This window comes from Schistocerca nitens, chromosome 8 (assembly GCF_023898315.1).
Source record: "Schistocerca nitens isolate TAMUIC-IGC-003100 chromosome 8, iqSchNite1.1, whole genome shotgun sequence".
NCBI lineage: Eukaryota > Metazoa > Arthropoda > Insecta > Orthoptera > Acrididae > Schistocerca > Schistocerca nitens.
Window position 1 is genome coordinate 215,860,304 of NC_064621.1, and position 13,263 is coordinate 215,873,566.

Consider the following 13,263-nt stretch of genomic DNA (forward strand, 5'->3'; position numbering starts at 1 on the left):
TTTGTCTTCATGGACGACAATTCACGTCCCCAACGGGAATTCACGTCCCCAACGTGCCGCATCTTGTGAATGACTTCCTTCAGAATAATAACATTGCTCGACTAGAGTGGCCAGCATGTTCTCCAGACATGAACCCTAGTGAACATGCCTTGGTTAGATTGAAAAGGGCTGTTTATGGATGATGTGACCCACCAACCACTCTGAGGGATCTACTCAGAATCACTGTTGAGGAGTGGGACAATCTGGACCAACAGTGCCTTGATGAACTTGTGGATAGTATGCCGTGATGAATACAGGCACGCATCAATGCAAGAGGACATGCTACTGGGTATTAGAGATACCGATGTGTACAGCAATCTGGACCACCACCTCTGAAGATCTCGCTGTATGGTGGTACAACATGCAATGTGTGGTTTTCATGAGCAATAAAAATGGCGGAAATGATGTTTATGTTGATCTCTATTGGAATTTTCTGTACAGGTTCCAAAACTCTCGGAACCAAGGTGATGGAAGAATTTTTTTATGTGTGTTCAAAATATAGTGATATTTAAGAGATGGTGGTACTCATCTAAACAAGAAAGATAATTCTAATAAACATAGATCCAGAAACTCATGCCTTCTGAACTAAGTCCAATAAGCGCCAGGAAATGCATACTTTCTGCAATAAACATAGGTTTACTGGAGGTGTTCAATGTGCCGTCCGTTCATGACAATGTACCTTGGTTGTTGTTGTACCTGCAAGCATGCATTGAAGATGTGACCCTGTAGTGTCCGCACATCGTTGATTGGCGTGACATAGACCAGTTCCTTCAAGTGTCTCCATAACCAAACGTGTAGGGCATTGAGGTCTGTGGAATGAGCTTGCCAAGGAGTGCCCCCCCCCCCCCCCCCACCAACCAATCCAGCAGTCCTGAAATGTCTACATCAGATGCTTGTGCACATTTTGCTGGAAGTGTGCTGGCGTTCCATCTCGCGTGAACCACATTTGTATTCATTGCTGCAGTGGCACAGCCTCCAGCAAGGTAGGCAATACATTAATGAGAAAGTCCAGATAATGTGCCCCAGTTAATCTTTGTGGAAGCATGTATGGCCTTATTAATCTGTTTGCTCACATGGCCCTATTAATCTATCGCCAAGTATGCCTCCCCATATGTTGATCAAGAATTGGTTTTGATGCCCTCTTTCCTGAACTGCTTTGGGATTTACATCTGCCCATACATGCTGGTTATGGAAATTCACAACACCATCTCTTACGATTGCTGCAGTGGCACAGCCTCCAGCAAGGTAGGCAATACATTAATGAGAAAGTCCAGATAATGTGCCCCAGTTAATCTTTGTGGAAGCATGTATGGCCTTATTAATCTGTTTGCTCACGTGGCCCTATTAATCTATCGCCAAGTATGCCTCCCCATATGTTGATCAAGAATTGGTTTTGATGCCCTCTTTCCTGAACTGCTTTGGGATTTACATCTGCCCACACATGCTGGTTATGGAAATTCACACCACCATCTCTTACGAACCCTGCCTCATTGATAAATACTATCTTGTATGTGAACATTGGATCTGCGGCACACTTCTGCAACAGCCATTGACAGGATCACCGTACACCTTAACGATTCTGTGACCTTAGGGCCTGAACACACTGTAGATGGTATGAGTACAGCAATTGTTAATGAAGTAGAGCACACTGCAGATGGTATGAGTTCAGCAATTGTTAATGAAGTAGAACACACTGTAGATGGTATGAGTACAGCAATTGTTAATGAAGTACCCCCTCCCCCGGATAAGATACACACCTTCTGCTGCTACTTATCGTCACACACTGGTCTGAGGGATTTCTTCCACTGAATGTAGCACACACTCCTCCATGTCAGATGTGTGGACTGTGTGGGGCCTTCTACTGTCAGTCTTCAGAGGTGCAAGGGCACCTGTGACTGTCAGATGCTGGAAAAGTCTGCTGAACAGCTTTTCAGAGGGCACTCTGTGCTGTGGATATTTTACAGTGTAGAGGGCATGGGCTTACAGGCTATATGCCCATTTGTTAAACCATAGCAGAATACCATATCTGCCATTTCACTTGTTGAGTAGTAGGCTCCATTGCTAACAAATGGTGGAAGAGAGAAAATGTAAATATAAATATACCATTTGTATGCACAAACAGCACAGTAGCGGTAAATACATACGTGAATCTGTGTTTGAAAGAAGGTACAACACTATGATATGTACCCAGGTTGACTAATTTACAATAAGGCACACAAACATGACAAAAACTAGTGTAGCCTATAACTACTCAACTGACTGCAGACCACCTTATGGTACATAGAGTACTGTAGCTAAGACATCATAATACCCTGCCAACACATTTGACAGAGTGCTGATGCAACGACTGTGCTAAATCTGCAAGCAAGCATCTTGCAGCCCTTCCTATAAACATGTGTTTATCTCGGAAAGTATGCATTTCTGGACCCATGTTTACTGGCCTTATTTTTCTTGTTTTGATGAATACTAACACCTCTCAAATTATTTGACACTTTTTTTTAACACCCTGTGTAGCACCCCTCTCTGTCCAAGAGTTTTCTCCTCTGTTTGTACACTGGTGTAATAAACCTGCTTTGCAGCTAAGTGTTGTACTTCACTGATGATGCTGCTTTCATGTTTGGAGTCGGCTGTAGTTATTATGTGACACTGTCAGGTGGAGATACTGGGTACTGCAAAACATCTACATCACTATGACTCCAATTAGGCAATGTAAAAGTCATGGCCTGCATGGACAGGAACCAAAAAATGAGCATACATGATTCCCAAGAGCCATATATTCAGGTAACTGATGGATTCCAAAACAGCAGCAATTCAGCTGCACATCAGACATCCATCTGGTCAGGACCCAATGAAATATCTGAAACTATACAATCAAGTGGCATCAGACGCCACATGTGGCATCAAGACACCACATGTAGTGGGTGGGTGCCAGGAGGTGCTGTATTAAAACTTGGCAAGAACTTTGCAGATATTTTATTTGCTTCCACTACAGTGCTCCATTCACCTCGGACTGCGACACAGGCCCCACAATGCTGAGGAAGCACCCCAGTGGCCTGTGCAATGCAATGCTGTGTCGTGCTGGCCTTGTACGGCAGCTGCAGAGTTCCGATTACATCAGGATAACTGCACCAGCAGCTGACGCAGCACTGCTCGGTATGAGCCGTGGGTGGCCAGCTGCGTCCTTCTCGCCGATGTGGCTGAGATTGTGGCGACCAACAAGTGCCCACTATCCAGCGTCTGTCTCTGTGGCCTTCGCTTCGGGAAGTCTCCGGCGCGTGTCAGGAGCTAAGACGACTGCCCGTGGTAGGGAGCCGAGGAGTGGCCCGCCATGGCTGGCTGCAGACCCCACATTGGCCTCAGAGGGTTGAACCAACGACCCACTGTGGACTGGGACACAGGTGCCCCATCTGTTGCTGCCTGTAACCCGGTGGTGTGATACGCCCTGCCATCCAGGAGAGCTGCCATACTTGAATGACTCTCGTTAGAAAACAACATCTATTTATACTCAGCTTCACACCTCTGTTTCACTAATGCACCACTTCGCGTCACATACGCATAACACTTAAGTTGACCAGTGGCCATCTTCTGCCTGTAACTTGTGACAGAGAAACTGCTGTGTGCACCCTCTCTGGCTGTTCTATGCCCTCGTGGCCTCTATTTGCCTCCACAACTGCTGGTATGCGTAACTTAATGCAATCCGGCCCGCACCTAGTGTAACTCGTGCTCTGAATATTGCACGAAACTAACTTTCCCTATCCTAAACAGTGGTGCCGGTACATATGTTTGGCAAACATGTATTTTGACTTGGATGGTACAGTCCACTAGTGACTGGAGAATAACAAAGAGAAGCTTGATAGCTGGGACAAATCCAGGCTGAACTGAAGAATTAAAACAAATATTTTGTAATATTATCAAGAAAACAATTGATGAGTGGGCCGCCACATCATGAGAAAATGACAAGTAGTGTGTACAAAATAGTTTGACCCTATGCCTCGCTGTGAAATTCAATATGACAGAAGCCAAAAAAATCTCACATCTGATGAAAGGAGTCACAGAAGGTATATACCAAATTCTCCTGGTAAAGAATGTCACAACAACTGAGGAATCTATCAAGTTGTGCCAGTGCATCAAGGAAATGCAACAGAAAAGAATTGGATGAAAGAAGTGTGACTGACTCTTCAATATGGTCCACATGGCAGTTGCGGAAGACCACCGTAACTTCACTTCTCTCATCTGCCAAGTAGTGAGAGCTGAGATATAGTAGTTTATGGCAACCAGAATGGTTGGATTGAATAAGCAAGAGACAACAACCATGAATATTGAACACATATATCAAGTATAATGGAGAATGTTGAAGAAGATGTATATCAGACTTTAGCACCAATCTCCACCACCAGTTGACAATGCTAGGAATAATGGATGTGGCAAATTCAGACTTCTACCGCAGCTGTCAAATGAAAATCCAATGTCTGAATAATGTAGGTTCAACCAACTTCTCCCCCAAGTATAACACCCCACTGAAGTACAGGCATTTGCAGCAAGGAGGACGATGCACTGGTATGTTTCCACTGTGGGTGCCTTGGAAACGTTGTATGCTACTGCGGAGAAACAAAATGTTTGATGGCTGACTACTACACTGCCAGATGTTGACCATCACAACAGTTCTATTCATGCTGTCAACTGCAGGGGATTCTAGTTGTTCACCTGTGGGAAGAAGTCCGTTGCCATACCCTGGACAGGGTCATTCCCCAAACTCACTACAGGCCTGCTCCACCATTTTGCAGAGGAACCAGCTGTTCACTTGGAGCTGGTGTAAGCTGTCGCCAGCACATTGGCCGACAGAGATGTACTAAGAAAATCATTAGTAGGCAATGGATCAAGTGCCCCTATCAGGAGAGAGGCCAAAGACAGACTCACAAGCAACATACTGCCAATGCCCTCTCGACCGCAAGTATTTAGGTCACTGCTGCTGACCAGAGAGTCTCAGTCACTAGCACAGTGGCTCACTGACTTGCTCAGTCAGTGATGCACCAACTTGCACTTGAGTTTGGTGTCTGTCATTCATTGCATAGCGGGACTTGTACTTAACTAGCAGTGAGACTAGTATGGACAATTACGGAAGAGCTTGTACCACAAAACATGGACTCTCTTTAAGATAAGTAGCTTCCTGTTTAAGTAAATAAAGAACCATGTTAATACATGTGTGCAGTTGTATTGTAGAAAGAGCATACCAGTCACCAAACAACATCCTCTCCTTTGATTCCTATGGCTGAAGACTCAACAGTGGCAATGAGCACACAGCAGTGGCGATCAGGATAATTCAGTTCTGATGAAGTTTAAAACTTGGCTGAAGATTTTGCTTGCTTCTCTTGTGTTTTAGCTTGCAGGGGTGCTCATTTCTATTTGCTCATTGCTCAATTATTGTTGTGTTCTTGCATGTATTCCCGGGGGGAGGGGGGGGGGGTAGCTGCAGCACTAATTAAATTTCTTTTCAGGCTTTGCTGGCTTTTTACTATAACATATTTATGTGTACGATGGCTACCCCACCCCCTCCACTGCCTGCCCCTCTGCCTCAGCCACAGATGGTCAATGTGATGGATCTAACACAAGCTTTTCAGTTGCAGAACCAACAAATTACTGCCTTACTGATAATGGTACAACAACTACTGGCTGCACAAGCTGTGTTGGCTGCACAAGCTGTGTTGGCTGCACAACCAACCAGTACAACAAGTGCTGCCAACCAGCATACCAATGTTCTGACAATTTAATGAAACAGAAGAAGAAATGGCTCCAATACCTGACTCAGTTCCAAGCACATTGTCAATTTCATCATGTTGAAGGTTCTGTAAAGTTGCAATACTTCCTTTTGATTGCAGGGTCCCCAGTGTTCAGGGTAATAAAAAAACTATTCCCAACCACTTCTCCTGAGGAACTCAGCTATGACCAAGTAATCGCTGCATTAACTAAGTACTATGACCAGCAATTCCAAGTAGCTGCAACTAGATATCAGTTCTTTTGTTTGCAGAAAAATCCAGAACAGATGTACTGCCAAGTGGTACACAGAACTAATAGGCATGACTAGGAAGTGTAAATTTAAGTGTAGTTGTGACAACTTTTACTGTGATTTAATGATAAGGGATGCAATAACATTCAACTTCGCAGATAGTAGAATACAAGAACATATCTTCTACATCTACATCTACATCCATACTCCGCAAGCCACCTGACGGTGTGTGGCGGAGGGTACTTTGAGTACCTCTATCGGTTCTCTCTTCTATTCCAGTATTTTATTGTTTGTGGAAAGAAAGATTGTCGGCATGCCTCTGTGTGGGCTCTAATCTCTCTGATTTTATCCTCATGGTCTCTTCGCGAGATATACGTAGGAGGGAGCAATATACTGCTTGACTCCTCAGTGAAGGTATGTTCTCGAAACTTCAACAAAAGCCCGTACCGAGCTACTGAGTGTCTCTCCTGCAGAGTCTTCCACTGGAGTTTCTCTATCATCTCCGTAACACTCGCGATTACTAAATGATCCTGTAACGAAGCGCGCTGCTCTCTGTTGGATCTTCTCTATCTCTTCTATCAACCCTATCTGGTATGGATCCCACACTGGTGAGCAATATTCAAGTAGTGGGTGAACAAGTGTATTGTAACCTACTTCCTTTGTTTTCGGATTGCATTTCCTTAGGATTCTTCCAATGAATCCCAGTCTGGCATCCGCTTTATCGATGATCAACTTTATATGATCATTGCATTTTAAATCACTCCTAATGCCTACTCCCAGATAATTCACGGAGTTAACTGCTTCCAGTTGCTGACTTGCTATATTGTAGCTAATTGATAAGGGATCTATCTTTCTATGTATTTGCAGCACATTACACTTGTCTACATCGAGATTCAATTGCCATTACCTGCACCATGAGTCAATTCCTTGTAGATCCTCCTGCATTTCAGTACAATTTTCCATTGTTACAACCTCTCAATATACCACAGCATTATCCGCAAAAAGCCTCAGTGAACTTCCGATGTTATCCACAATTTATGTATATGTATATTGTGAATAGCAACGGTCCTAAGACACTCCCCTGCAGTGCACCTGAAGTCACTCTTACTTCGGAAGACTTCTCTCCATTGAGAATGACATGCTGCATTCTGTTATCTAGGAACTCTTCAATCCAATCACACAATTGGTCTGATAGTCCATATGCTCTTAGTTTGTTCATTAAACGACTGAGGGGAGCTGTACCGAATGCCTTGTGGAAGTCAAGAAACATGGCATCTACCTGGGAACCTGTATGTATGGCCCTCTGAGTCTCGTGTACGAATAGTGCGAGCTGGGTTTCACACGATTGTCTTTTTTGAAACCCATGCTGATTCCTACAGAGTAGATTTCTAGTCTCCACAAAAGTCATTATACTCGAACATAATACGCGTTCCAAAATTCTACAACTGATCGATGTTAGAGATATAGGTCTATAGTTCTGCACATCTGTTCGATGTCCCTTCTTGAAAACGGGGATGACCTGTGCCCTTTTCCAATCCTTTGGAGTGCTACACTCTTCTAGAGACCTACGATACACTGCTGCAAGAAAGCCGGCAAGTTCCTTCGCGTACTCTGTGTAAAATCGAACTGGTATCCCATCAGGTCCAGTGGCCTTCCCTCTTATGAGCGATTTTAATGGTTTCTCTGTCCCTCTGTCATCTCTTTCGATATCTATCTTAAAGTACTTTGATCCATCATGTCCCCAAGTATTGAAAATCGTACAGCAACGTGATTCAGGTGCCATAGCGACTGATAAGTTTGAACAATCCCCAATTTGTTGGGTCAAGTCGCCCCTTGTTCGCGACCGCCCCATGCAGTCACAACAATGAGCACATATGCAGCCGCATGAACAGCCACGTAGACTTGTAAACAGTCCTGTGAATTTAATGAAGTCTTGCCCTAGATGTTTCGCTCACCATAAAAGACAGGATTGCCCATCACATAATGTAATGTGTTACATGTGTGGAAAGAAGGCCATGTCCAAGCAACAAAGATGCCAATTTTGCCCGCTCTTAGAAAAATCAGGCTCATGCACATGCATTGAACATTGTGTTTTCAAAACCTACCACATGTTCTGACAAAAGTAACATTAAGATTGAGCCTCCTTCTCACCCTAGTGCTGTACAATGGTTTCTAACAAACTATTTGCTGGCTTTCACGTGAACTTTCACTGGTGCTTCAGTAACTTAGTTTAATAGTGCCACGTATGAACAGTTAAACTCACCATGCCTTTCTAAATCTAGCAAACACTTCACTGCTTAGAATGGACAGGAAATTCCATTGCTTGGGCAATGTAGTTTGCCTGTCACTTACGAATCTCACACAAGCACAATGAATTTTACTGTGTTGAAATCAAGAGACAGTGAGAACATATTCGGTTTAGATGCCTTTGATTTGTGTGACCTTAGCATCCAAGACAATGTATTTTCAGTATCAGCTTTTGACCCAAAAGACAATGCAACTAGCTTGCTTAAAAAATTTCCTAAACTATTTTCAGAAGGAATGGGAAAAGCTAATAACTTTGTAGTGTATGTTATGTTGAAAGACAATGCGCAGCCTGTTTTTTTGGCCCACCTCATTCCAGTTGCTTTAAGAGATAAAGAAGCCAGTGAATTGAAAGAATTGCACGATAATGGTGTAATTGCTCCCATTCAAGCTAGTCAATGGGAAAGCCCTCTTGTTGTGTTGCCGAAACCTTCTGGACGTATTTGCATTTATGTTGACTTCAAGTCTACAGCCAACCCACAGACAGTAGTTGATACTTATCCATCACCTCTCCTTGAGGAACTCATGGATGGGCTTGGTGCAGGATGTTACTTTTCCAAGATATATTTGCATGATGCCTACTTAAAAATTCCATTGGATGAAGAATCACAGAAAGTGTTTGCTGTAAATACCCGCTTAGGACTGTTCAAGTATTTGTATTTGCCCTTAGGCTTTGCTTCCACACCTGCCATTTTACAATGTTATTTGGAACAGCTAACTGCAAAAGTGCCATTTTGTTCAAACTACCTTGATGGTATTGTCATCTCAGGTCATACACCAGATGAACGCATTGCCAATTTGCATACTCTTTTTTAAGTGTCATAAGCAGGACTCAAGTGTCATCTCGAAAAGTGTGAAGTCTTTCAAACTGAAGTACAGTACTAAGGTCATGTGATACACAGTCAGGGTGTGCACCCCCTCCAATCATGTTTGCTCTCAATCTGTGACCTGCCTGTTCTTTGCAATGTGTCTGAACTGCAGTCAGTTCTAGGCAAGATGCCACTCAAATCGCAACTCCATAAACCAGTTAAAAGAAATGGATTGGAGTCATGTAATGGATAACAAGAAAACAATTAATAAATGTTTTTCCATTTTCCTGACAGAGATCAAGCATATAGTAGAAATGACATGCCCCTTGGTAACCAAAAGGTACCAGAGTAATATTACTCATAAGCAACAAAATACTAACAAGTGGTACACCCCACAACTTAACAAACTCAGAATACTACTGATGATTATGAAAGACAAATCTCATAACAGTGATAGGGACAAGGAAAATTACACTAAAATGAGGTACCTTTACAGATTAGAAATAAAAAATGCTAAGTGCTGTGCAAATGATGAATATATTTTAAATTCTAAAAATAAATGTAAAGCTGCCTGGACTGTCATTAAAAGGGAAATTAATAATACCAATAAAGAAAGGAGTATCCCTATTGACTGCAATATTCTCAATGAATATTTTGTAAATAGCATCACCACCCGACCCATCAATTCTGCCTCTGATGCAGAAGCTTTGCTCACTTGTGCAAAACAGACAAGGAGCGAGAAGTTCACTTGGACCCGAATCACATTAAATGATATTCATAAGTCAATATACAAATTAAGTAATTCCAAAACAGAAGACTATTATGAACTCAGTAATCTCATCATAAAATGTATAGCAAAAGAAATTAAAATGACACTTCTCTCACTATCAAACAGAGTACTTGATGAAGGAATATTCCCCGACTATATTAAGCTCACAGTTACATTGCCTGTGTATAAAAAAGGTGAAAGAAACCTCCCAAATAACTACAGACCCATTTCAATAGTACCAATCATATCCAAGTTAGTAGAAAATTGTGTGCATAAGCAGATATACAGGTATTTTGAAACCAACAAAATTTTAAATGAACAACAGTTTGGCTTCAGGTCACATCTATCAACAGTAAAAGCAGTAGAAGCTTTGGTGAGCAATGTTTATGAAGGGTATGTTTTTAAAATACTATGGCATTGAAACTGATACACTCCGTCTATTCAAATCTTATCCAAGCAATAGGTTACAACTTATATATGCAAAGAACATACTATATGCTGACGATATGACATTAATAAGTACAGGAGAGAACTTACAGAGTGTACTGGACAAAAATAGAGAAATGATGCAAATGGCTAATTACTGGTGTCAGGCTAATCGGCTGTGCATAAATCAAACAAAAACAGAAGAAATAATATTTAATCTCAAAGTAACTAAAAATGGAAACAAAACAGTGAAATTACTTGGACTAATCATAGACCAAAAGCTCTCATGGGAAGGACACACCAATTATGTATGTAGTAAACTAGCACGAGTACTTTTCTTATTGTATAAATTAAGAAACAGTGTGAGCAAGCAATTGCTACTCCACTCATACTATGCTTTTTATCATTCCCAACTGCAATATGGAATAGTGCTTTGGGGTAACTCCCCAGGGGCTGAATGTATTTTCAGATGGCAGAAGAAAGCAATCAGGGGCATGGAAGGGTTAGCACCCAGAGAGTCCTGCAGAAATTATTTTAAATCTGTATAACTGTTTAATATATGCCAGAGAAAATCTGAAAAAATTAACATGAGATGTGATGTGCATGCACACAGTACAAGAAACAGTCACCTGCTGGACTTGCCTTCCACAAGACTTGCTGTAGTCCGTAATAACTATAAGTACTTAAGCATAAAATTTTTCAATAAGTTACCATGCTCAGCTCGTACAGTACCACTAAATAAATTTAAGAATACATTGCAAACCTGGCTAAAAAACAATGAATTTTATACAACTGAAGAATTCTTAGAAACTAATCATCAAAATAGGTTTCACCTAAGTTATAAAGAAAATGTTTTGATATTATATAAGCTAGTTATTTGCTGTGATCCTTTTCTTATTTAATTATTGTATAAAACATTGTTTTACATAATGCTGAAGAAAAGGTCTTTAGTTCCTTTTCTCCCCTTTCTGTAACTATATGAATATTGTACTGAAACTAAAACCCTCTGTAAACTTTGACGAAGCCAATTGTATGAAAAATACTGAAAGGCTAATAAAAATATTCTATTCTATTCTATTCTATCGCTTGCATTGGAAAAATGTATCTTTCATGTGGACTAAAGACTTCAAGATCAAATCAGGAACTCAAAAATGCTTTGCTTAGTGACAAATGTTTAGTGCATTTTGACCCTGCCAAGCCAGTAGTTTTGCTAGTCAACACTTCTTTCTATGGAATCAGCAGTGTGCTTTCACACAGAATTGATGCCCAAGACAGGAATATTGCTTTTGCCTCAAAGCTGTTAACTCAAACTCAGTGCAATTATTCTCAAATAGAAAAAGGAGCTCTCACTATTGTGTATGGTGTGACCAAATTCCATAACTATTTATATGGTCAGAAGTTCTATTTAGTGATAGATCACAAGCCTTTGCAGTCCTTGTTTCATCCATCAAAGCTGATTCCTACATGCACTGCTCAAAAATTGCAATGATGGGTTTCGTTGCTTTCACAGTATCAGTATGAAATAGTGTACAGACCTACGGCAAAGCATGGCAATGCAGACACCCTAACTCGCCTTCCGATTGGCCCAGACTCTGATTTTGATGCATCTGCCACATCTTGTTGCCAAATTGTTATGCAGGACTCTGAATTGCTGGAATCTTTTCCCTTGCACTACGGAAAAATTGCACAGGCTATGGAAGCAGACCCAGACCTCGAGATTTTGTTGCATTATATTTGCAAGTCTTGGCCTCATTCATTGAACAGGATCCAGAACTCAGTTGTGCACTGATATTTTGCGCGTCAGCATAACCTTTCAGTACAACAGGATCTGATTCTAGTTCAAAATGACAGTGGACAATCATGTGTGCTATTTCCCGAAGTGTTGCAAAAGGATGTGTTGTGATTGCTCCACCCAGGGCATTGTGGAATTGTTTGCACTGAACAGTTAGTGTGACGGCACTGTACTTGGCAGGGCATGGATGCCCACATTGAACAGATGATGTCACAGTGTCATACATGTGTGGAAAATGAATCCGTTCTGCCATAGACATTCTCAGATTGGGCTAAGACTTGATTGCCATGACAACAAGTGCAAATTGACTTTGCGGGACAATTTCAGAACACTCGATGGCTCATAGTGATAGATTCTTTTAGCAAGTTTCCATTTGCAGTTCCCATGGCTTCTACCACGCTACGTAACATCATTCAAGTGTTGTCCTCCGTATTTTGCTTAGAAGGTTTTCCAGAGGTACTTGTGTCAGACAATGGACCACAGTTCACTTCACATGATTTTGAGCAGTTTTGTGAATGAAATGGCGTTCACCGTCTCTGTTTCAGCGACAGTCCAACGGAGAAGCAGGATGCTTTGTATGCACTTTTAAGCAACAGAGCACTAACCACACATGGGAACAGGTTCTGCAAATCCTTCTTGCCTCCTATTGCTCCCACCTATGAGACGGACCATCACCAGCGGAACTTCTACATGGCTGCTGCCATTGGATGCTGCTCTACTTGCTACACCCTCCACAGCATCTGGCACCACCTATGGTCTGCAAGTATCACTTTGCACTGCATGATCTTGTTGTTTTCAGGGTGCTGGGAAAGAGGCATGATTGAGGAATGCATTGGCTCCTTTATGTACTTGATTGCAGGCCCTGATGGTTTGCAGTGTGGCCACCTGACCCAATTTCATGTGTATCATTTGTCCCATGATTCTGTTGCTTTTCTTCCGTCATATTCATGGTGTCACGGGACTGCACGGCCCTCGCAAAATTGTCCTGCAAAGTCAATTTGCACTTGCTGTCATGGCAACTGAGTCTTAGGCCAAGCTGGGAATGTCTCTGGCAGAGTGGATTCATTTTCCACACATGTGTGACACTGTGACATCATCTGTTCAATGCTGGTGCCACCAG